The sequence below is a fragment of the Manis javanica genome, chromosome 3 (assembly GCF_040802235.1).
Source record: "Manis javanica isolate MJ-LG chromosome 3, MJ_LKY, whole genome shotgun sequence".
Taxonomy (NCBI): Eukaryota; Metazoa; Chordata; class Mammalia; order Pholidota; family Manidae; genus Manis; species Manis javanica.
The window spans coordinates 126792674-126814479 of record NC_133158.1 but is presented as its reverse complement, the minus strand read 5'-3'; the positions used below and the strand labels follow the sequence as shown (position 1 = coordinate 126814479).

At 38.4% G+C, this 21806-nt stretch overlaps 1 protein-coding gene across 3 annotated transcripts in view; it reads right to left on the bottom strand.

Moving 5' to 3' along the window:
• The window catches only part of GNB4 (G protein subunit beta 4), a 75131-nt gene extending 55546 nt beyond the window's left edge, over positions 1-19585 (bottom strand). The window contains exon 1 of one of the 3 annotated variants that reach the window (XM_037003390.2): positions 19276-19585. The gene's annotated coding sequence lies outside the window, so the exon portion shown is untranslated. Of the gene's footprint in view, positions 1-2439; positions 2458-4726; positions 4749-19275 lie in introns of those variants that run through there. The other 2 variants (XM_073232044.1, XM_073232045.1) reach the window with 2 other exon arrangements.
• Between the last annotated feature and the right edge of the window lie 2221 nt (positions 19586-21806).

Below are 21806 nucleotides of genomic sequence, written 5' to 3'. Positions count from 1 at the left end.
AATACCAAGTTTCCCAGGATCTTTATTCGGCCAGCTAGTTAAGAAACTTTCTTCCAAAGAGACAGAAAGATAAAAGACATATATAAGATACATATGAGCCATCTTCTTTACAAAGAAAAGAAAAGGTCATCAGAAGGATACAGTAATGTCAGGGAATTTCACCAATGGTGATTTTTACTCAAGATCAAACCAGAGCTGTTTACCTACTGATACTCTGAAGTAATATTGAAACTGCTGTCAAATGTAATTTTAAACTAAGAATGTAACAGACATTAGTTGGTATAAACACAGTGCTCTTTCAATTACTCTAACTTCTTGACTAAGTTCTTTTTGAACATGAATATTTGATTGATTTAACACATTTTTAAATAACTCTATTATATAGTACAAGGATTGTAAGTTAAGCAGAAAGTACTATATCAGTTATCTTATAAAAATTCAGCTGTACCAGTTACAAATATCAGGATACCAAGGAGCCATTGTATCCAAGCCAACTTACTAAATAAAATGGAAAAAAGTACAGCTGCATAATTCAAACAGTCTTCTCCCTCCACTTCTTAAAATGTCCACAGAATTTGTATTGAAGCAAGGCACTATGTGGCCTGTACAATTATACTGCTGTGTTAGTGAATAGCTATTTTAATCTATATGAAAAAAGGAACTACAAGTATTTCTTAGCTCCTAGTAATTTTCATACTGATCATGAAAACTCATAAGGCATGAAAGAATATTTTAAATTTTACTTTAAAAATTTTAAATACCATTTTTACTAAATACCATTCACCAGGAAATTTCAGTTGTTATCATTATATTCTCTACTGTTCTACTTTTTTCTTTACAATCATGAGTTACAATTCCTATACTTTGTAAAATTATAAACAAACATATAAAACAACACTAAATCCATAAAGAATAGGTTTGGCACATAAAGCTTTTATGATCATTCTTATCAAAGAATTTAAAAACATACTAACCTACCCATCTAAAGCATCCCATATACAGATATTTCTATGTGGCTTACTTTCTCAAGAAATTAGCAAAAAACCTAGAGCAGCATGAGGGGAATGGATAAGAGAAAAACAAGTTAAAGATGCTGCTGTAGCATAGACACTAAATTTTATTTTTTTATTTTGCTATCAAATTTCTCAACATACTGACTGTTTTTAAATGCCCTAAAGTAAAACAACAATTCAGCCTCTGGTGAACTGTGTTCCAGGCAATTAATAAGGTGCTGCTCACAAATCTGTTTCTACTCACCTAACTGATGTGTTCTCACATAGTTCATTCTTTGACCAAACATTTACTGAATACCTATTATGTGCCAAGTACTGGGGCTTGAGGTTATTATGTGCCTTGTAGGCACATAATGCATTTCAGAATTTAGATGTTTTCAGATTTTTAACAAGGTGTGTTTATCTGTCTTGCCAATGGGTTTCAGTTCCAGGCAAGTTCACTATAGATTGAATGAGAGCGAAAAATGACAATGGAATGTTCTTAGGGTGAAAGGGCTTATGCCCAACTTTACTCCCACAGCACATGAATAAGACATAACCCCAACTCTCCAGGATTTTACAGTCTAAGCACCTTGCTTATCCCCACTCCAAAGCCTGGACTCCTAGATTAAGGCACTGTTTATTGTTGTACCCCTTGGGTGTATATATAAACACATATCATGAGCCTATTATGTGCTCAAGAGCACATGAATAAGACATAAGCCCAGCTCTCCAGGAGTTTACAGTCTAAGGAGGAGAACAGGCATTTAAGTGTATACTCACACAGGTCCATAACCCATTACCCTAAGCCCCAAGGCCGGATGCATTTCAGAATTTAGACGTTTTCAGATTTTTAACAAGGTGTGTTTATCTGTCTTGCCAATGGGTTTCAGTTCCAGGCAAATTCACCATAGACTGAATGAGAGCAAAAAATGACAATGGAATGTTCTTAGGGTGAAAGGGTTTGTGCCCAACTTTACTCCCACAGTGGCAAGTCAATCCCTAGAATCCCATCCACTCAGAGCGAGTCTGCATGCAGCAAGCCAGTCTCTGCCGCTGGGCCTCTCTATCCCAACAGCCATCTCAGTCTCTGTCCTCAGCTCTGTTGGCTACTCCAGTCTCTGATCTCCTGCAGCCTTGTAGCCATGCCACCGTGTCGCCCAGCACACTGGGCAGAGATAGAGTCAATAGCAATACTGCCCACACGTGTGTAGTGAGCTAGCCAACAAGGGCCAGGTGAGAATCCTGGCCATAGGAACCTTCACTTTATCTATATTATCATACATTGCTTAATACCCCAACTGGACCCTGGGGCAGCACCCCACATAATCAAGGAGTATTTCTGTGGCAAAATGTAAGCATATTCACAAGCAGGCAGAGAAAAATAAACTAGCAACGGTTTCATGTTAGTTCAGGCCAGTTTATATACTGAATGAGTTCAACTCACACAAATTTGCCACTAAATGATTTATGAAAAAAACTAGTTTTCAAAGTATTCTGGATCTCCAAATTGTAGATAAGAAGATTGTTGATCTGTAATATATAAGAGGAAGATTACATCATACAAAGGTAAGACGACCCCTTAACTTAAAAGATACTATGGCATTAGCTAACCAACTGTGACATTTACTGAGCACTTATGTGCCATGCACTGTTCAAAACTCTTCACAGCAACTCATTTAACAACCTCAAATCAACCTCAGAAGGTAGGTGCTAATATCCATTAATATGAGGACATTATAGGTCATGGAGGTAATGGACCTACACAAGTCCACACAACCTAAAAGAGCTGGACTATGACTAATACTGTGTGCTCCCAGAAATTGTTAACTTCTCTGAGTCTCAATTCCCTCATATGAACACTGGAGACACTAATATCTACCCCCATGGGATTGTTTGGGTGATTAAATAATACACATTCACAAAATATCCTTGGAATTTTATAAGTGAGAGCTAATCTGGCCCAGCAAAGGAAATATATGAAGCTATAATTCTCAAGGCCAATATGATATAATACAATAATACTTTAAACAAACAAAAAAAAAGTTACCAGAAAGAACTCTTTTCACAGCCTCAACATACCAGTTATGCTACAGTGTAAACTTCTTTCCTTAACTCCTTGTAATGCACTGAAGATTCCTCCTTGATGAGAGGTTGTGTTCTTCCACTTACTGGGAAAGGACACAAACTCTCTCTATTCTGTGTGCACACCTCCATACAGTCAGGACTCTGAGGAGGTAGGCGGAAGGAGATTCAAAGTGGGTAAGAGGAAAGGACAAAAAAACATCAATCATTTGAAGGGCTTTCTCAAACTATCCCACCTCCTAAAGCTTTCAATACCTGACCCACCCCAACAGCACCTTGCTTATCCCCACTCCAAAGCCTGGACTCCTAGATTAGGGCACTGTTTATTGTTGTACCCTTTGGGTATATAAGAGAAGAAACATGGTTGATAACCATGAATTTAACCAAATAGCCTAATCAGTGGTTTTCAAAGGGTGAGGCCAAGCAGCATACAGCATTACTTAAGAACTTGTTAGAAAAGCAAATTTTTAGGCCCATTCCCAGGCCTAAAGAATAAAACTGAGGGAGAGCCCAGCAATCTGTTTAATAAGCACTCCAGCTGATTTTGATGCCTTGTAGAGTTTAAGAACCACAGGTTTAAACTCTATACAAGGAAACAAGTCTAAAACCATCTGACTGAGGAAAGTTCAAGAATGTGTATTCATGCATTAAGAAGTTTCTGAAAAACCTAAATGGCATTTATATTATCTTCCTGGTCACACAAAACATCTGAATATTTCAAAAATCTTTCCCATTCTTATTGCTTTTATAATAGAGGCAAACTATTCCCCATATCTGAATTGTGAAAAAAATTTTATTTTTATTTTTATTTCTGAAGGATGGCTTCAGAATGGGAATAGAGAAAGAAGTTCCCATATTAATTTTCTATTTTTCAACAACTTAAAAATGGTTTTATAAAGAAATCATGCACAATTACTTGATGTATCTCAAGTGTTATCTTCCCTGCCCTCAAGGGAAACAATACATCTGGCAAAATTCTAATTTTTCTTTTTGGCAGCCATACCACCTTTTAAAATAATCTACTTGTATTTGGTCTTACTTCACTCCTTAAGAAATATAAAAATGCAATAAACACCAGAGTTGGAAAGGACAGCTTAGGAACCAAGCTTTCTTCTATTCTGAAGTACCCATGTGTGATTTTGGGAAAAATGGAAGCTCCTATGGCCAGGATCCTCATCTGACCCTAAACTACTTGATGATGTAACTGGCCTGCTGCTAGGCTACTGCTCCCACACCCATTGGCAATGAGCTATTATTGACTGAGTCACTACATAAAGAGTTCCGTCCAGTGCTCTGAGCAGAGGCAGTGACAAAGAGGATTACAGACCTGCAGGCTGTTGGATGCAGATGTGATTCTAGTGCTTGATCTACTGCTGGCAGAATAAAACCAGGTATAAACCCTTTTAGCCGAAGAACATCCCATTGTCATTTCTCAGTCTCACTGAATCCATAGTGAATTCGCCAGGGGACTGAAGCTCTCAAGCAAGCGAGTGATATGATGAGTTATAAAACTATATATATATATTTAGTCAGATGACCAAATTTATTTCTCAGATCTATTTGGTCTTCACAGTTCCTGAAAAATGCTTCACAGCCATAAAGGTGAAATGGGTGTCTTGCTACATTAATGGAGAGACTTCTGGACTTACCCCCAAGAGCAGGGACAGGTTGCCAGGGGGACCAAGCATGTGATTAGCGGATGGGAACTCTCAGCCCCCAAGCCCCCAATACCTGGGAGAGGAGAGGGAAGAGTAGTGGAGGTTGAATCAGACTAATCAAGACTATGCAATGAAGCCCTCACAAAAACTAGTGAGAAGAGCATTTGCATCCTGCTTCCCTGTCCCAGAGAACAATTCCATGCTTGGGGAACCAGAACACTTTCAACGTGCCCCCGAGCCAGGCCCCCAGCTCCACAGGGACAGAAGCTCCTTTGTCTGGGACTTTGCCCTATGGTTCTCTTCATCTGGCTGTTAACTTGTATCCTTTATCAAACTGGTAAAAGGGAAATGTTTTCCTGAATTCTGTGAGCCACTCTAGCAAACTGATCAAACCTAAGAAGAGATGGCTGGGTCCTCCAATCTATAGCCAATTAGGCAGAAGCACAGGTAACAGCCTGGGGCTTGTGACTGGTGTCCAGTAGTGGGTGGAGGGCAGGCTCATAGGACAGAGGTCTTAACCTAGTGAGTCAGATGTTGTTTCTGGGCTGAAAGGATCAGATCTGAGTGTGTGGGAATTGGGTCTGGAAAGCCAAACAGACCATGACACCGCTTGAAAGAAGAAATATTTGGAAAAAATTTTTTTTAATTTAGGGCTTAAATGCATTAATCTTTGTTATAGTTGCAAAGTATATGAGAAAATACCTACTAAGAAAATAGTGTTTCATGTATCTTTGGAATTAACTAAAAAGGAACTTGGATTCTGAAATGTCAAATTGACTTTTAGACATTTTTTTTATTAGTTTTATTTTGGTATCATTAATCTACAATTACATGAAGGATATTATGTTTACTAGGCTCCCACCTTCACCAAGTCCCCCCCCACATACCCCTTCACAGTCACTGTCCATCAACATAGTAAGATGCTGTAAAATTGCTACTTGTCTTCTCTGTGTTGCACAGCCCTCCCCGTGCCCCAACACTATACATGTTAATCATAATGCCCCCTTTCTTTTTTCCTGCCCTTACCCCTCCCTTCCCACCCGTCCTCCCCAGTCCCTTCCCTTTGGTAACTGTTAGTCCATTCTTGGGTTCTGTGATTCTGCTGCTGTTTTGTTCCTTCAGTTTTCTTTTGTTCCTATACTCCACATATGAGTGAAATCATTTGGTATTTGTCTTTCTCTGCCTGGCTTATTTCACTGAGCATAATACCCTCTAGCTCCATCCATGTTGTTGCGAATGGCAGGATCTGTTTTTTTCTTATGGCTGTGTAATATTCCATTGTGTATATGTACCCCATCTTCTTTATCCAGTCATCTACTGATGGACATTAAGGTTGCTTCCATATCTTGGCTATTGTAAATAGTGCTGCGATAAACATAGGGGTGCATATGTCTTTTTCAAACTGGGCTGCTGCATTCTTGAGGTAAATTCCTAGAAGTGGAATTCCTGGGTCAAATAGTATTTCTATTTTGAGCATTTTGAGGAACCTCCATACTGCTTTCCACAATGGTTGAACTAATTTACATTTCCACCAGCAGTGTAGGAGGGTTCCTCTTTCTCCACAACCTCTCCAACATTTGTTGTTGTTTGCCTTTTGGATGGTAGCCATCCTTACTGGTGTGAGATGGTATCTCATTGTGGTTTTAATTTGCATTTCTCTGATGACAAGCGATGTGGAGCATCTTTTCATGTGTCTGTTGGCCATCTGAATTTCTTCTTTAGAGAACTGTCTATTCAGCTCCTCTGCCCATTTTTTAATTGGATTATCTGCTTTTTGTTTGTTAAGGTGTGTGAGCTCTTTATATATTTTGGATGTCAACCCTTTATTGGATCTGTCATTTATGAATATATTCTCCCATACTGTAGGATGCCTTTTTGTTCTATTGATGGTGTCCTTTGCTGTATAGAAGCTTTTCAGCTTGATATAGTCCCATTTGTTCATTTTTGCTTTTGTTTCCCTTGCCTGAGGAGATATGTTCAAGAGGAGGTCACTCATGTTTATGTCTAAGAGATTTTTGCCTATGTTTTTTTTCTAAGAGTTTTATGGTTTCATGACTTACATTCAAGTCTTTGATCCACTTCAAATTTACTTTTGTGTATGGGGTTAGACAGTGATCCAGTTTCATTCTCTTACATGTAGCTGTCCAGTTTTGCCAGCACCATCTGTTGAAGAGACTGTCATTTCCCCATTGTATGTCCATGGCCCCTTTATCAAATATTAGTTGACCATATATGTTTGGGTTAATGTTTGGAGACTCTATTCTGTTCCATTGGTCTCTGGGTCTGTTCTTGTGCCTGTACCAAATTGTCTTGATTACTATGGCTTTGTAGTAGAGCTTGAAGTTGGGGAGTGAGATCCCCCTCACTTTATTCTTCCTTCTCAGGATTGCTTTAGCTATTTGGGGTCTTTGGTGTTTCCATATGAATTTTTGAACTATTTGTTCCAGTTCATTAAAGAAAGCCGTTGGTAATGTGATAGGATTGCATCGAATCTGTATATTGCTTTAGGCAGGATGGCCATTTTGACGATACTAATTCTTCCTAGCCAGGAGCATGGGATGAGTTTCCATTTGTTAGTGACCTCTTTAATTTCTCTTAAGAGTGTCTTATAGTTTTCAGGGTATAGGTCTTTCACTTACTTGGTTAGGTTTATTCCTAGGTATTTTATTCTTTTTGATGCTATTGTGAATGGAATTGTCTTCCTGATTTCTCTTTCTATTAGTTTATTGTTAGTGTATAGGAAAGCCACAGATTTCTGTGTGTTAATTTTTGTATCCTGCAACTTTGCTGAATTCCAATATTAGCTCTAGTAGTTTCAGAGTGGAGTCTAGGGTTTTTTATGTACAATATCATGTCATCTGCAAATAGTGACAGTTTAACTTCTTCTTTACCAATCTGGATTTCTTTACATTTTTCTTTTAAAAAAAAAAAGAACTTGTGGTCATGTGCTTTAAGAAAACATAATCAGTCCACACATACTCATAAATCAGCCAACAAGAAAACAAACTCTTTATCCAGGTATCACAAACAGATCCATTTGGGGTGAACACTGGGTAAAAGGGGTTTTCTCAGTAAACAAAATATGTCATTGTTGAAGAAATGTAAACTGAGATGTAAATTCCATGACCAAGAAAATGTCATGAATAAAAATAAATGAATAGGATTCAAACTATGGATTTTGTTCATTTCTACACATTTTTACATTTGTATAAGTTTTATAAAATCTGAAATATTTTAGACTATTTGTCACTAACAAAAGCCGAATGTTTAATCATAAGTTCTTTTAAGTGTTTAATTCTTAAATTAAAAATTAAAAAATTATCCTTTAAATCAAGCATAGGGAAAAGAAGGGGAAGAAGTATTTGAGGCAAACAAAACCTAATTACAGTAATATCAGGTACTACATGGAATCTGATGCAGAGTGCATGTTTTAAACACAGTGGGTATGTTCCTATTCTTTGAGTACATCTTTCTTAAATTACTAAATACATATATAGAGAGAAATACAATGGAAGTTTTAAATGAATAGGTTTAGTTTTTTTCCAGTCAGCATTTTGGAAAAGCCTTCAAAAAGATTTTTCTTCTCGCATTACTCCTTATTTTTATCTGTAGTTCTAAAGTGTCTAAGAAACGACCACTATCCCTACCTACTGTCAATCCAAATCACCAAATCACCATGTGATTCATTCCTCCACTCAACAAATGTGTATTTTACACCTACCATGACCTAGGTACAGGAACCAAACCACCCCAATCAGGAAAGTTCACTTTTCACAAGAAAGATAAATAAACTAATTAGGATCTAAGTGCTACAAAAGAGCACATATTTAAAGTGTTCAGCTGCCAAAAACAAATGCTCCATGAGATTATAGCTGAACCAAACATAGTAAGGATTTCCCTTAAACTTTATGCAATATATTTTGAAACCAATTGTGCATGAAACCACTGAAACCATCTTTACTAAGGTTATATTTTTAACTGTACTGCCTCTTAAAGCAACAAGTTCTATAAATTCTCTGTAAGCTATGTAAAATAGCAGGGTATTTCCTTTTACTTAGTCCTTCAACTATCATCTCTAAGTTGAGATGTTTCTATTTTATTTAATATTTTTAAGACTTTGTGAACCAAACATTAAGAAAATAAGTTATGATCATAAAATTACAAATAATGACTTTGTCAGCCTGTCTTTTCTTGTATTACTCTACTCAAGTATTATCAACTCTTGGATCTTTTTATAGGTCCATGTGTGGTTCATCTCTATCACAAGGTGACAGTCTTATATCACTTTAAAGTCACATAATTTGCTTTTCTTTTACCAGAACACAACTCAATAAACTTACCAGACTTAATTGTGTATTACTCTTGATTATATGCAAAAAAATTTTTAATTAATCCCCATCATTAAAGAATGAAAATATGACAGCTGGAGATAACAGAATTTCATCCAACAAATGTTTATGAGTACCTAACAGGCATGATCCTGCTTATTTGCTGACTTGGCTTCATAGGACAAAATGTAACTTATGCAATTAACATACTAATGGAAGACAGTTACAATTCCATGTGTTCATAGCTTAAAAATAAATCTTGTTACCAATAATAAGTAGAAATAGAGAATAACACTCAGTATTCGAGTGCAGGTTTCATTCTAACATAAAATCACAATGCCTACACACAAGATAAAATTTTGGATGTTTTATTAATTGAAAAGCAGTGTAATACTGGTCTGAGATGAGCAGCATCATCTCAGTACCCACCAATGCTACTCAGATCACAATTCACTTACCAGAAAGTCATTAACTGCTGCTTGGGTTTAGATTAAAGCTAATAACCCCAACTAGCTTTCTGGGATTTCACTCCATCCCCATCTCCCTACCTCCATCACTAATTGTCTCAAAAATCCATCAGTCAAAGTGGGCTTACCTCTACAAGGAGGGCCTGAACAGTGCATTCATTTCTAGTTACATTTAGTCACATTCAGTTTTATTCTACTGCTCTGATTTTCCTACTGATATTTTCTTCTTGTAACATATACACAACATTACTCTTCAGCAGCCTTAAGGAAACACATTATTGCTGATGCTTCACTATGCCTTCTTAATAATCTCACTATCATCTCTAAAAATTTTACAAAGATATTCATCCCCTAAGACTAGTTAGCATATAACCATGGGTGAAATTTACATACCAACATTTCTCTGCTTGTATCTTAAGAAACAAGAGGAGTCTGTGTGTGTGTGTTCATTTGTTTTTAATAATTAATGATCATGAAATCCCTTGTTGATAAATTTTAATTACCATAAAAGTTAACTTACAGCCGAATTTGTGCACCATGTAAGAACTTCAGAAGATTGGAGACTGTTGAGAATTAGGCTTGGGGTTGATTAATGATTGTGCATTGAGTCCCCTATACAGACAGAATTTTATTGTTGTTAACAACCATTTGAGCAATAAATATGAGAGATGCCCTCTCAAAAAAAAAAAAAGTTAACTTACAGCCATGAAAACTAGTATCTAAATTTAAAAGATTTTAATACCAACTGCTTTTGCTTTTTACACCATATGGCATGGAGACAATATTTTATAAAAAGTTTATTCACCCCCAACAGCTTCCCTGGAGGCCCATTTAATAAGTAATGCACATAATGAAGATCCCTTGTTGATGAATTTCAATTTCTGTAAGGATTTAGTTATCTACCATTTTTCCTTTTAAATACGTAATTTAAAGAACTCTAGAGAGTAAAAAATGTTTAAAATTATTTCCTTATAAAAAAATCCATCACTATTAGCCTTGTTAACTATCCTAAATACAATGTATATTCTGTGTCACCTGCCAGTTAGGCAACAAAGCCTCATTCAACTCAAACTGCATTACTGGATTTTTAATTTCATATTACTGAATAGTTAAGGTCCAATTTTTTTATTTTAAACAATTCCTGAGTAAAGGTGTTTAGGTGGGTATGGGGAAGTTGGGGTTCCTATGGCCAGGATCCTCACTGAACTTAAACCACCTGATGATGTAACTGGCCTGTTGCTAGGCTACCGCTTCCAAACCTTTAGGCAATAAGCTATTGTTGCACTATACAGAGAGCTTGGCCCAGACGCTAGTGCTCGACCTATGGCCAGGAGAACAAGCCGGGTTATAAACCCTTTTACCCCAAAGAACGTTTTGCTGTCAATTTCTTTGGCCACATGGAATCCATAGCGAACTTGCCCAGGGCTGAAACCTACTGGCAAAACAGTGGGGAACTCAAAAACTGAGTGGGAAACAAACTGAGTTAAGCCATTACTAAAAGATACCAAACAAGGACCATTGTTCTCATCTTTGTCCCACCCAAAGTAGGTGTTCTCTTCTTGGTAGTACAGATTCTACCAATTTTTCTATAGCTAAAAAGTTACTACAAAATTAGATGATGTAAAAGAAACAGTAAAGCTTCTTTAAAAAATATGCTACTTTTGAATAAGTGAGAATGAATACTTAAGGACAGTCATTACTCTATTGTTTATATAACAAAGAATTATAAATATAAATCAAGAGGAGGGCAGATACAGCACATCTATACAGTGAAATATTATGTAGTTATTAAGAAGACACCATTAGAGTTCTAAGTACTTGTAAAGATACCTATACTAATGATACCCCCTGAACAAATGCTCCCTTTTGGGTTTCAACTGCTAGTACAATAAACATTTTAGTGGAAGTCTGCCCTTACCCAGAAGGGTATATACTATACAGCACAGGAACCATCCTTGCTAAAGCCAAATTTGAGAGAAAAAATTTTAAGCTGTATCCCACCTTAAATTTTAAATATAGATATTAAGAGAAAACTTAAATTTATATTGTTTTAGCAAGTCAGTAGTACATGAGTGTTGAAATAATTTAATGTTATTTCTACTTCAAAACAGATTTAATAAGATACAGTTCTCAGCAATTCTGGAAGAAAAGGTTTTCCATAGTGCAAACAGGGAAAATGATTGAGGAACACATGCTGAGCACTTAAGCACTCTTTGTTCATAATTACTGCACCAAAGGAAATTCTTTGGTACCTGTACCATCCACAGGACATTAGCAGGAAGGTTCTAGTGAAGCATAACAATTAAGAGGGCTGCCTCTAGTACCCAACATTAGCGTATGAATACTGGCCTCTCCACTGGCACATACTAACTCATGTATGCGTATTCAACAAAGGTTAACTGAAATTATTAGTAAAGTTGAGAAAAAGATGTCTTTGAACTAAAGATGGAAAAATATTGAAAACATTTGAAAACAAAGAAGTGTATTTAAGTGGGAATCATTCTAAGTAATCAAAACATTGTGGAGCTAAATAATTTTATTGTTTCATCCTAAACCAGGTATCCCTTTAAACCCAACAACAGCCCTTTGTCTTTTCATTCCTTCCAATATAATTATGGTCAATTTCGATGCTTAGCCTAAAGTTAAAATTCTCAAACTTATAATTTCAAAGTTAATGATCCATTTGAGGTCCAGGTGCTTCCATTTTTTCTTCCTTCTGACCCGTTCTACTCATCGGCTGCTTACCAGCCGCCACCAGAGGGCAGACAAAAAAAAGATGAAACTGAAACCCAAAGGTGGTGACTGGTTAGCTGCCACAGAAGCTTCAGGGGTGTCACCAAAAAAACTTTAAACAGCACTAATGTTATATAGGATTCTGGGACCATTTTCTCCATTTGAAATAGCACCAGATAAAATAGCAAAAGAGTTGGCAAATTCATGCATTTATTCATTCCTTCAACAAATACCTGAGTTGCAACCACATGCCAGGCTCTAGGGATTCAGGGGTAAACAAACACACAAAAGTTCCCCTTGTCATGGAGCTTTATTCTGTATCTGTCTAGAAGACAGTTAATGAAGCATATAAAAGAATTTCAAGTACAGATAAGTACTAGGCAGGAAAAAAAATTGCAAGAAGTTAGAGGGTGACAAGGAAAGACATTTTAAAATAAATTAGGTAAAGACCTGAATGAAGTGGGGGAAGAACATTCCAGGCAGAAGAAACAGTAAATGTAAAGATCCTGAGGCAGAAACTAACCTGGTATGCTAAATCAACAGGAAAGAGGATGGCTAGGCTAGAGGGGACTGAGAAAAGTAGAAGAGATTAGGGAGTGGGCAAGAACCCAGCCATGTGATCAAGTAGGCCTCTTGACCATAGACAAAACTTCAGATTTTATCTAACAGGAATAGATTCTGATAACTGACAGATATAGTCTGATTTGATTTACATCTTTTAAAAGTTCATGCTGGCTGCTGGGGACAGAGACTGGAAGCTGAAAGACCAGTTAGGAGCTTCTGAGCAGTCCCAGCCAGGAAAGATGGCAGGCGGTTTGACACAAGGATAGTTATAAGAAACAACCAAATTTGAAATCAGTTTTAAGTTAGAGCCCATAAAAGTTGTTAATGGAGGAACAGGTGGAGGATAAGTGACACAGAAATCATGGGTATCCCTAAGAATTGTTTAGTCTGAGCAACTGCGTGGCTGGTGGTACCATTTACTGAGATGGGGAAGAATAAGAGGCAGCCAGTGAGGGAGGATGAAAATCAGAAACAGTGTCCTGGAAGGCAAGGGGAAAAAAAGACTTGATAAAGGAGTTATTGTTTACCACCTGTGTCAAATGTGGCTGAGTGATCTAATATGGCAAGACTGCCGTCCCTGATGACCACCAGAAGAATGATTTCATGGCATAGGAAGGATGAAGTCTCTCTGGAATGGTTGAGAGGAAGGTGGGAAATGTGGAGTTTTTGAGGAGTAGACAGCCTACATGGAATCCTTCAAATTTTTTTTGGATACAAAGTAGCCTTATTATTTTTGAATTTTATTCGTAACTCTTCATTTAAAAAAATATAAAGTTTAAAAAAGTAGTAGAGTGAATACTCTTACACCCTTCACCTAGATTCACCAATTGTTGACATTTGCCCCATTTGCCTTATCAATCTCTCTACAGATCTATGTGATAATTATTGCTTATCCATTTGAGAGTGAATTAAAGGTATCTGACCTTTTACTCCTAAATAATTCATGGTGTATCTCTTAAGAACCAGGGCATTCTCTTATATAACCCTGTTGTAATCATCAACTTCAGGAAACTTAACATTGATACATTATTATTTAATATTCAGAACATATTCAAATTTTGCCAGTGTTACAATATTATTATTAGAACAACTGGATTTTCCAGTCCAAGAACAAATCCAGGATTATGCACTGCATGTATGTGTCAGTTCTCTTGAACTTCCCTTAATCTGGAACAGGTCCTTTACCTTTCTGTCTTTCATCACAGCAATATATTGGGAAAGTACCTGCCAGTTAATTTCTAGAACAATCCTCAATTAAGGTTCCTCAACTGTTTCTTCCTGTTCAGATTTTGGTTATGTATCTTACAAATACCATAGAAAAGGAATGATGTCCCTAGTTCAAGAACATCAAGGAGAACACGTTTATCCCAGTATTGGTGATGCTAACTTTGATCACTTGGTTGAGGTGGTGTTTGCCAGATTTCTACACTGTGAAGCTACTGTCTTCCCCTTGTTCATCAATCTCTAGACAGGTCATTGGAAACTGCATAAATATCCTTTTTCCCATCAAACTTTCTCCATTAGTTAACACTTGCCTGAATTAATATGACCTTGATGGTTGTAAACTGGTGACTTCTCTAACTTTATTGTTTCTTCCACATTTTTATTAGTCTATTTAGAAGAGCTTTTCTCCCTTTTCCTTATTTATTTATTATGGACTTGTGGGTTCCTGTTCTATTCAAAGGGTTGTAATCCATTACTATCATTATTCATTTTGATAATCAGATTTTCCCAGCATTGGCCATCCAAGCTAGTTACTATGTCATTTTTTTTTCTTTTTTCTTTATTTATTCGGGTCTTTTTTTTTGTTTTTATCTCTCATTTTTTCTTTTTTCTTTCCTATGTCCTTTTGATGTGCTCCCATCACTTTTTTAAAACACTTCTTTACTTTGTGTTCTAGGCTCACCTTGTACTTTCCCTACACCAGCTCTGAAACATGGTTTAGATCTGGGCACTAGTTGTACCAACAGCTACGAGGGAGTCATTGCTTCTAGACCCTTTCATAGACAGAGGAAGGACATATATGTATGTAGGTATGAATGTAAAAATGTTTTATTAACAAGTTCATATTGACAATTCTATTTACAATCCAACACCAGAGAGCTCTTCATTGCCTTCTTTCATTTTCTATTTTTATTTCTCTTTTCCCATCATGAAACCTTAGCTATCAATAAATTTGTAAATGACATATCCGACAAGGGGTTAACATCCAAAATATATAAAGAACTCACATGCCTCAACACCCAAAAAGCATATAACCCAATTAACAAATGGGCAAAGGATATGAAGAGACAATTCTCCAAAGAAGAAATTCAGATGGCCAACAGACACATGAAAAGATGCTCCACATCACTAATCATCAGGGAAATGCAAATTAAAACCACAATGAGATATCACCTCACACCAGTAAGGATGGCCAGCATCAAAAAGACTAAGAATAACAAATGCTGGCAAGGATGTGGAGAAAGGGGAACCCTCCTACACTGCTGCTGGGAATATAAGCTAGTTCAACCATTGTGGAAAGCAATATGGAGGTTCCTCAAAAAACTAGCAATAGAAATGTCATTTGACCTGGGAATCCCACTCTAGGAATTTACCCAAGCAATACAACTTTTCAGATTCAAAAAGACATATGCACCCCTGTGGTTTATCACAGCACTATTTACAATAGCCAAGATACGGAAGCAACCCAAGTGTCCATCAGTAGATGAACGGATAAAGAAGATGTGGTACATATACACAATGGAATACTATTCAACCATAAGAAAGAAACAAATGCTACCATTTCCAACAACATGGATGGAGCTGGAGGATATTATGCTCAGTGAAATAAGCCAGGCAGAGAAAGACAAGTGCCAAATGATTTCCCTCATTTGTGGAGTATAACAACGAAGCAAAACTGAAGGAACAAAATAGCAGGAATCTCAGACTCCAAGAAGGGACTAGTGGTTACTAAAGGGGAGGGGGAGGGAGAAGGGGACTGAGGAGTATTATGTTTAGTACACATGGTGTGGAGGGTCATGGGGAAGACAGTGTAGCATAGAGAAGGCACATAGTGAATCTGTGGCATCTTACTACACTGACGGACAGTGATTGCACTGGGGTACGGGTGGGGACTTGATAATGTGGGTAAATGTAGTAACCACATTGTCTTTTCATGTGAAACCTTCATAAGAGTGTATATCAAAAATACCTTAATTAAAAAAAAATGAAACCCTAGCTCCAAAATATCAGTGAACTTATTTGCTCAGTCCTACAATACACACAACATAGATCCAGAATTGCTATACCCCTACCACCATAAAAAATAGCCTACCACATAGAGTTCAAGATTTTTTTGGGTGGGGGAGTACAGTTCTTCTTATCTTCAGATTAAAGGTGGATAGTCATAGTCCTGTGTTAAAAACTTACTTGGATTCATTTTTTTTTCCTTCTGAGAGTTTATGTTGTTCACTGAAATACAGTTGGTTCATTTTTTGCTGTTTGTATTCAATTTTGAGTTTTTTTTTCTCCAACATTGTTTATCTTATTTTTGAACACATAAACTATTAACAAGTTTCTAAAACTCAAAACTATATAAAAAGTTAAAATCTGAGCAGTGCCATTCCCTCCACCATCCTTTTTATTCAGTTCCTACCCAACCCATGTAGGTAACTAGTTTGTAGTTATCTCTCCTGAATTTATTTTTGTTCTATCAAAAAAGTATGCTTTCTCAATGTGGAGCAGAGAAATGGGGCAGAATACTGGATTAAGAAATTATTTTAAGATGGGAGATATAACAAACATATAATAATATAAATGATTCTGGAGAAATCGAAATTGAAGGTGTACCAGAGACAGGAAAATTGCAGGGGAAGAACTATCAAAACATCCTCTGGTTTAATTTGAGGGATATCAAAGGGCTCCCATATTCCAAAATAGATTATCATCCTGTTTGTGAACTTCCAAATGAGTTATAACTAAGGCTCTGGAGTACCCACATTAAACTGGTGTTATTATTTTGAAAGGATAATTAAGTTATCACTACTTATTAATGTCAACAGAAGAAATTCTGCCTTAATAAGAGGGAGGTTTTGAACTTTTGAGATAAGACATTTTGCCAGGAATAGAGAGGTGAGAGGAACATGGCTGATGTGAGGATCTGTTTAACACCTACAGATTGTAACAATCAGGCTGGAAAAACAAGCCCACATCTCTGGCATGTCTTGGAAAATTTACAAATATGCTAATGATAATTAGGGTCATTCCTCATACCCTGGCACTAACCCAACCTGGCACGGGGAAAATCACACAGACTTCAGAGGCAGGGCAGTCTGGTCTTAAATTCCAGCTGAGTTACTTAACAGTTATGTGACCACTGACAATTACTTAATATCTTAGAGGCACCGTTTCCTTACCTGTAGAACTGGATAACGGCTCCTTTGCCAAGTTGATGTGAGATATAAGTAAAATAATGTATAGCATCACCCTGGCTCAGAACAGATGTTAAATAAATAGTTCCTATAATAAATGCAGTTTAAATTAGTCAGCAAAGTAAAGAAACTACTGACACGGTCAGTGTACTTCAATAACACGCCTGAAAGAAATCTGAGAAATCACACCAAGCAGTATTTGGTAACAGCAGAAAAATGTCCAACCCTTGGTTCCAATTCTCAATTTTCAAAATGTCCCAGTGTCTATTTTTAAAGTGTAAAAATATGTGACATACTAAAGCACCCTTGATTTAAAAGAAACAATTCCGGGGCGATTCTGGTCAGATGGTAAAACTTCTAGTTATAAAATGACTAAGTTCTGGGGATCTAGTGTATAGCATGGTGTTACGGTTAACAATATTGTATACTTGAAAGCTGCTGAGAGTACATATTAAATGTCTTTACCACACACTCACACCCACACAAATGTAATTAAGTGATTGATGGATGTATTTACCAACCTTACTATGATAATCATTTTGCAACATACAAGTATATCAAGTCATCACGTTGTACACCTTAAATTTATACAATGTTGTATGTCAATTATGGCTCAATAAAGCTAGAAAAAATAATAATGAAGCAACTTACAGGTTAACAAAGACCAATAACTCAAAATAACCTCCTACATAACACATAGGGCTCACAAAGATATGAATCTATACGTATCACTAGCCATAGTAATCAATTTAAAAATGTTATGTGTATACACATGTTAAGGGCATTCAAAAACCGATATTCTAAAAGTTTCTATTTGAGTTTCAAATTCACCTACAAACCAAAATGCAACATGGAAAATCTTAAATACACTATAAGCTTTCAGAACGTGGAACCAGCAATAACCCCAAAACCCCACACTTAAGAGTCTTAAAAACGTGCAATAGCACAGAACGACTCAAAGCATACGATTTTACATATACAGACCATTGTTTTTCGGGCCGAGTAGAAAAGACTTCCCTTTCATCTTAAATAAGCAGTGTGTGCTCTACCTCTATTCTAGAAGATGTTTTAAGGGTCACGTTTCAATTTGCAACGCTAAGGACGGATAATAAAGTGTTCTGATCAACAATTAAATTCCGAACGTCTTAAGAGAACTTCCCAATAGGGTGCTAATGCACACGAGCAATTTTGCCGGTGGCGCAGAGATAAAGATGCACCCACATCCTTCACTAAAAGAGAAAGGGAAGGAGTGGGGGAAAAAGGGAAGAGAAAGATGCAAAGTAACAAATCATTGCTTCTATAAACAAATCAAAGTCTGGTTTTAGACTTTTGGAAAGTCGATCTTCCCTTACCAAACAGCAATAAATATCAAAGTACTAGACAATCATTTGTGTTTGAAGCAGAAAAAGAATGTGCAGAGAATGGAAAACATTTTATCATGTACAGAATTTACAAGTATTCAAACTCCATCAATCTCCTCCCCACCCCCACCCGCATAATGCAGGACACATCATACCACCTCCACAAATTTAGCACGAAACCACCGGACTCATTTTAAGCACTCAGTGGAAAACTTTTATGAGCTTTCCCAGAGCTCTCCACCCAATAACCCTTCTGGGCAGTTTCGCATAACCACTATTTTCGGGGCCCACAGGAGCTCGCGCTCTGAGCCCCAGGCGAGGCCTCGGGACGAGGAGGGAAACTTGGGGGTCCGGAGCCCAGGACAGCGCACCGCCCCGTCGCTTCCCAGAGCGAGCGGCCCGCGCGACCCCGGAAGTTCCCGAGGGGGCTGCGGAGAAGCTGGTCCCCGCGCGGGAGCAAGCGCGACCAAAGCGCGCCCACCCCGTCCGTCCCCCGCAGGATCCGCCGACCGCAGCGCCCCCTCCCCAAGTCCGGGGAGCCCCAGCTGGCCCCGCGCCGCCACGCGGGCCGTGTTCCCCCGGGGCAGCTCCAGGGCGCCTCACGCCCCCTGCGGGAAGCCGGGGATCCTCCCGCCCGGCGCACCGACGAGCCGCAGCTCCGCGATCGCCGCCTACCTGGAGGGAGCTCCGGCCCGTACCGACCGGGCGCAGCCTGGGTCCGCGGGGCGCTCAGCGGCCGCTCGCGCGCAGCCCGTGTGCGAAGTGCAGCTCCCCGCCGAGACCAGCGCAGCCAGACCGCCGGCCACACCCAGGGCCGCGCCGGCCTGGGGCGGGGACGTGGCGCGAGGCTCGAGGAGCGAGGCACGAGGCGCGCGGGCCCGACGGGGACGCGCCGTGGGGCGCGCGCAGACCCTGGATCGCGCGCGGCCCGGGCGGGGGCTTGGGGCGAAGGCTGGCGGCGCCGCGCGGAGCTTCTGCTTCCTATTTTCTCTCTCGTTTCCTGCTAGAAGGAGAAGAAAAACATTAATTCCCGGGCAGTTTCGTTTTCTTGTCGGTGTGGCGCCTGAACGCTGGAGCACACGTCTGAGTAGCCTCCAAGTAGTGCAGCCAGTTTCCTTCCTGGCACTGCACAGGCCTCAGTTTGCTCGTGGGCATGACAGGGGGGTTGCTTAGAAGATCCCAAGGACCTGTCTAGGTGTAACATTCCGGAATTCTAATCGCAAAAAGTAAACGGAGGCCCAGAGTCAGTCAAAATTGTACTGCAGTCTCAGCTCTACCTCCGCCAGTTGTGTGACTGTGTACCGTCTGAGCACGTCAGGTTCCGCATCGGCTCAACAGGCACAGTGAGGGATACTGCCTCATAAAGGTGCTAAAGATATTAAATGAGATACCATTTGCACAGAGCCTGTCTCTCAATAAATAATCAATACTTGGAAGTTACTGTTACTATTGTCACTAATGAGACCAGGCCTTCCAGATAACCGTCAAGTCACTGCATGAGTTAAACATCACATGCATCTCGACCGATTTTTTTTTTCTTCACATCACATTTCTATGGATGTTTTATGTTTAAAATGTCACAAAATGAATGCATCTACCCAATTTGCTTCCTCTGAAGTCAGTACCGCCGCCCTGGAGCACTTTTCCTCTCCCCACCCCCATCTTTCTTCTAAGTTAATTCCAGTTTGACAGACGGTTGCTATAGCATTCCTTCTCTGACGTCAAGCAATTTAAAGAAACAGCTCTGGGTAAGGAAAGCTGCAGAGGAGTTCTTTGTGGAATTTCTGTGCTGGAGGAAGGTTTGACAATATCCTAAGAGAACTCTAACACCTCCGCAGCCTTCCCTTTCTTCTTCTTTAGCAGCTTCCTACTATCACCTGGAATAAATCTCTTCATATAATAACAGAGATAATGCACAACCCCACTGCAACTGTGGAGAGAATGTGGCCTTTTTGTATAAAAACCCAACCATGACAGAAAAGGAAACAATCCTGGTGCTAAAATGATTGAAACTGTAGGATTGTTCCATCCAAAATTTCTTTTTCCCTAATGTGGAGTGCTTCTTTCCCTTAAAAAGAAAAGGAGAAATGCCAAGTCTTCTACACAACAAAGTGTCAGAAAAGTTGACTGGGGCCTATAGGGTCTGTATCTCTAACTGTTTCTATGTTTTAATGATTAAAACCTGTGCTTAATCATGATCATTTTCAGGAAGAAGCAAAAGGAAATCGTTACTTAAAGAATGCCTATTACTAACCAGGCTCTCTGCTTTCTTATCTCATACTTAATTCTCATAATGACCTTACAATGTGTGTTGTATTCCCATTTTACAGATCAGGAAACTGAGGCCCAGTGAGATTATATAATTTACTTAGAGTCACACAGGAGTGGCAGAGCCTACATGGAACCCAGATTGGATTGACTCCAAAGCCCACTTTCTTTAGAATCTTTTCTGCCTTGTTCTTGTGCACTGGCTCATGGCCAATATTATAGGACTTCGAGTGGTAGCTAAGATTATTAGATGAAAAACAAGTTGCAGCTGTTTAGGAAGACCCAGTGGAAATTTCTGAGATATTCTATTCCAAAAGACAAGGGGAAATAAAAATTAACAGTTTCTAAAGTCAAAAACCTGAAAAGATATAATAAGAGTTTTACTGACTTTTGTTTGAAGATGTGAGAATAATTACACATAATGAATTACATTTCAACCTTCCTGAAAATTTGATGTAAACAGAGAAATAACTAGAATAAAGCCCAAGAACAAAAAGAGAAAGTTTAATTATTACCTAAACTAGTCCACTTCCAAGAACATGATATTTCTGTTTTGCCACATGTGCTGCATACTTTTCTGAAAAGAGCACTTACTTATCAAAGGAAAAGCCTATACTGCAAATCTGAAAGTGGAGCTGATGAAAGAATTTCATTATCAGGAATAATTTCCTAAAAGCATAGTAATGCATCTAAGTGATCCAGCAATTAGTAATTTTGCAAATGATTATGTAATCCATGCAGGAAAAAGAGAAAGAGAGACCCAGTGAGGGAGGGACGAATCTGTATAGACAATTTCAGTGATGTATCCTGCTCCTAATGACTAAACCCAATGTTCTTGTGTTTGGGTACCTCTGGCTGATACTTAGATTACTAACTCATTAAGCTCATGTTCTCAAATCTTACTCTGTTCCAAGAGATTGGAATATCTGCTAGACCCT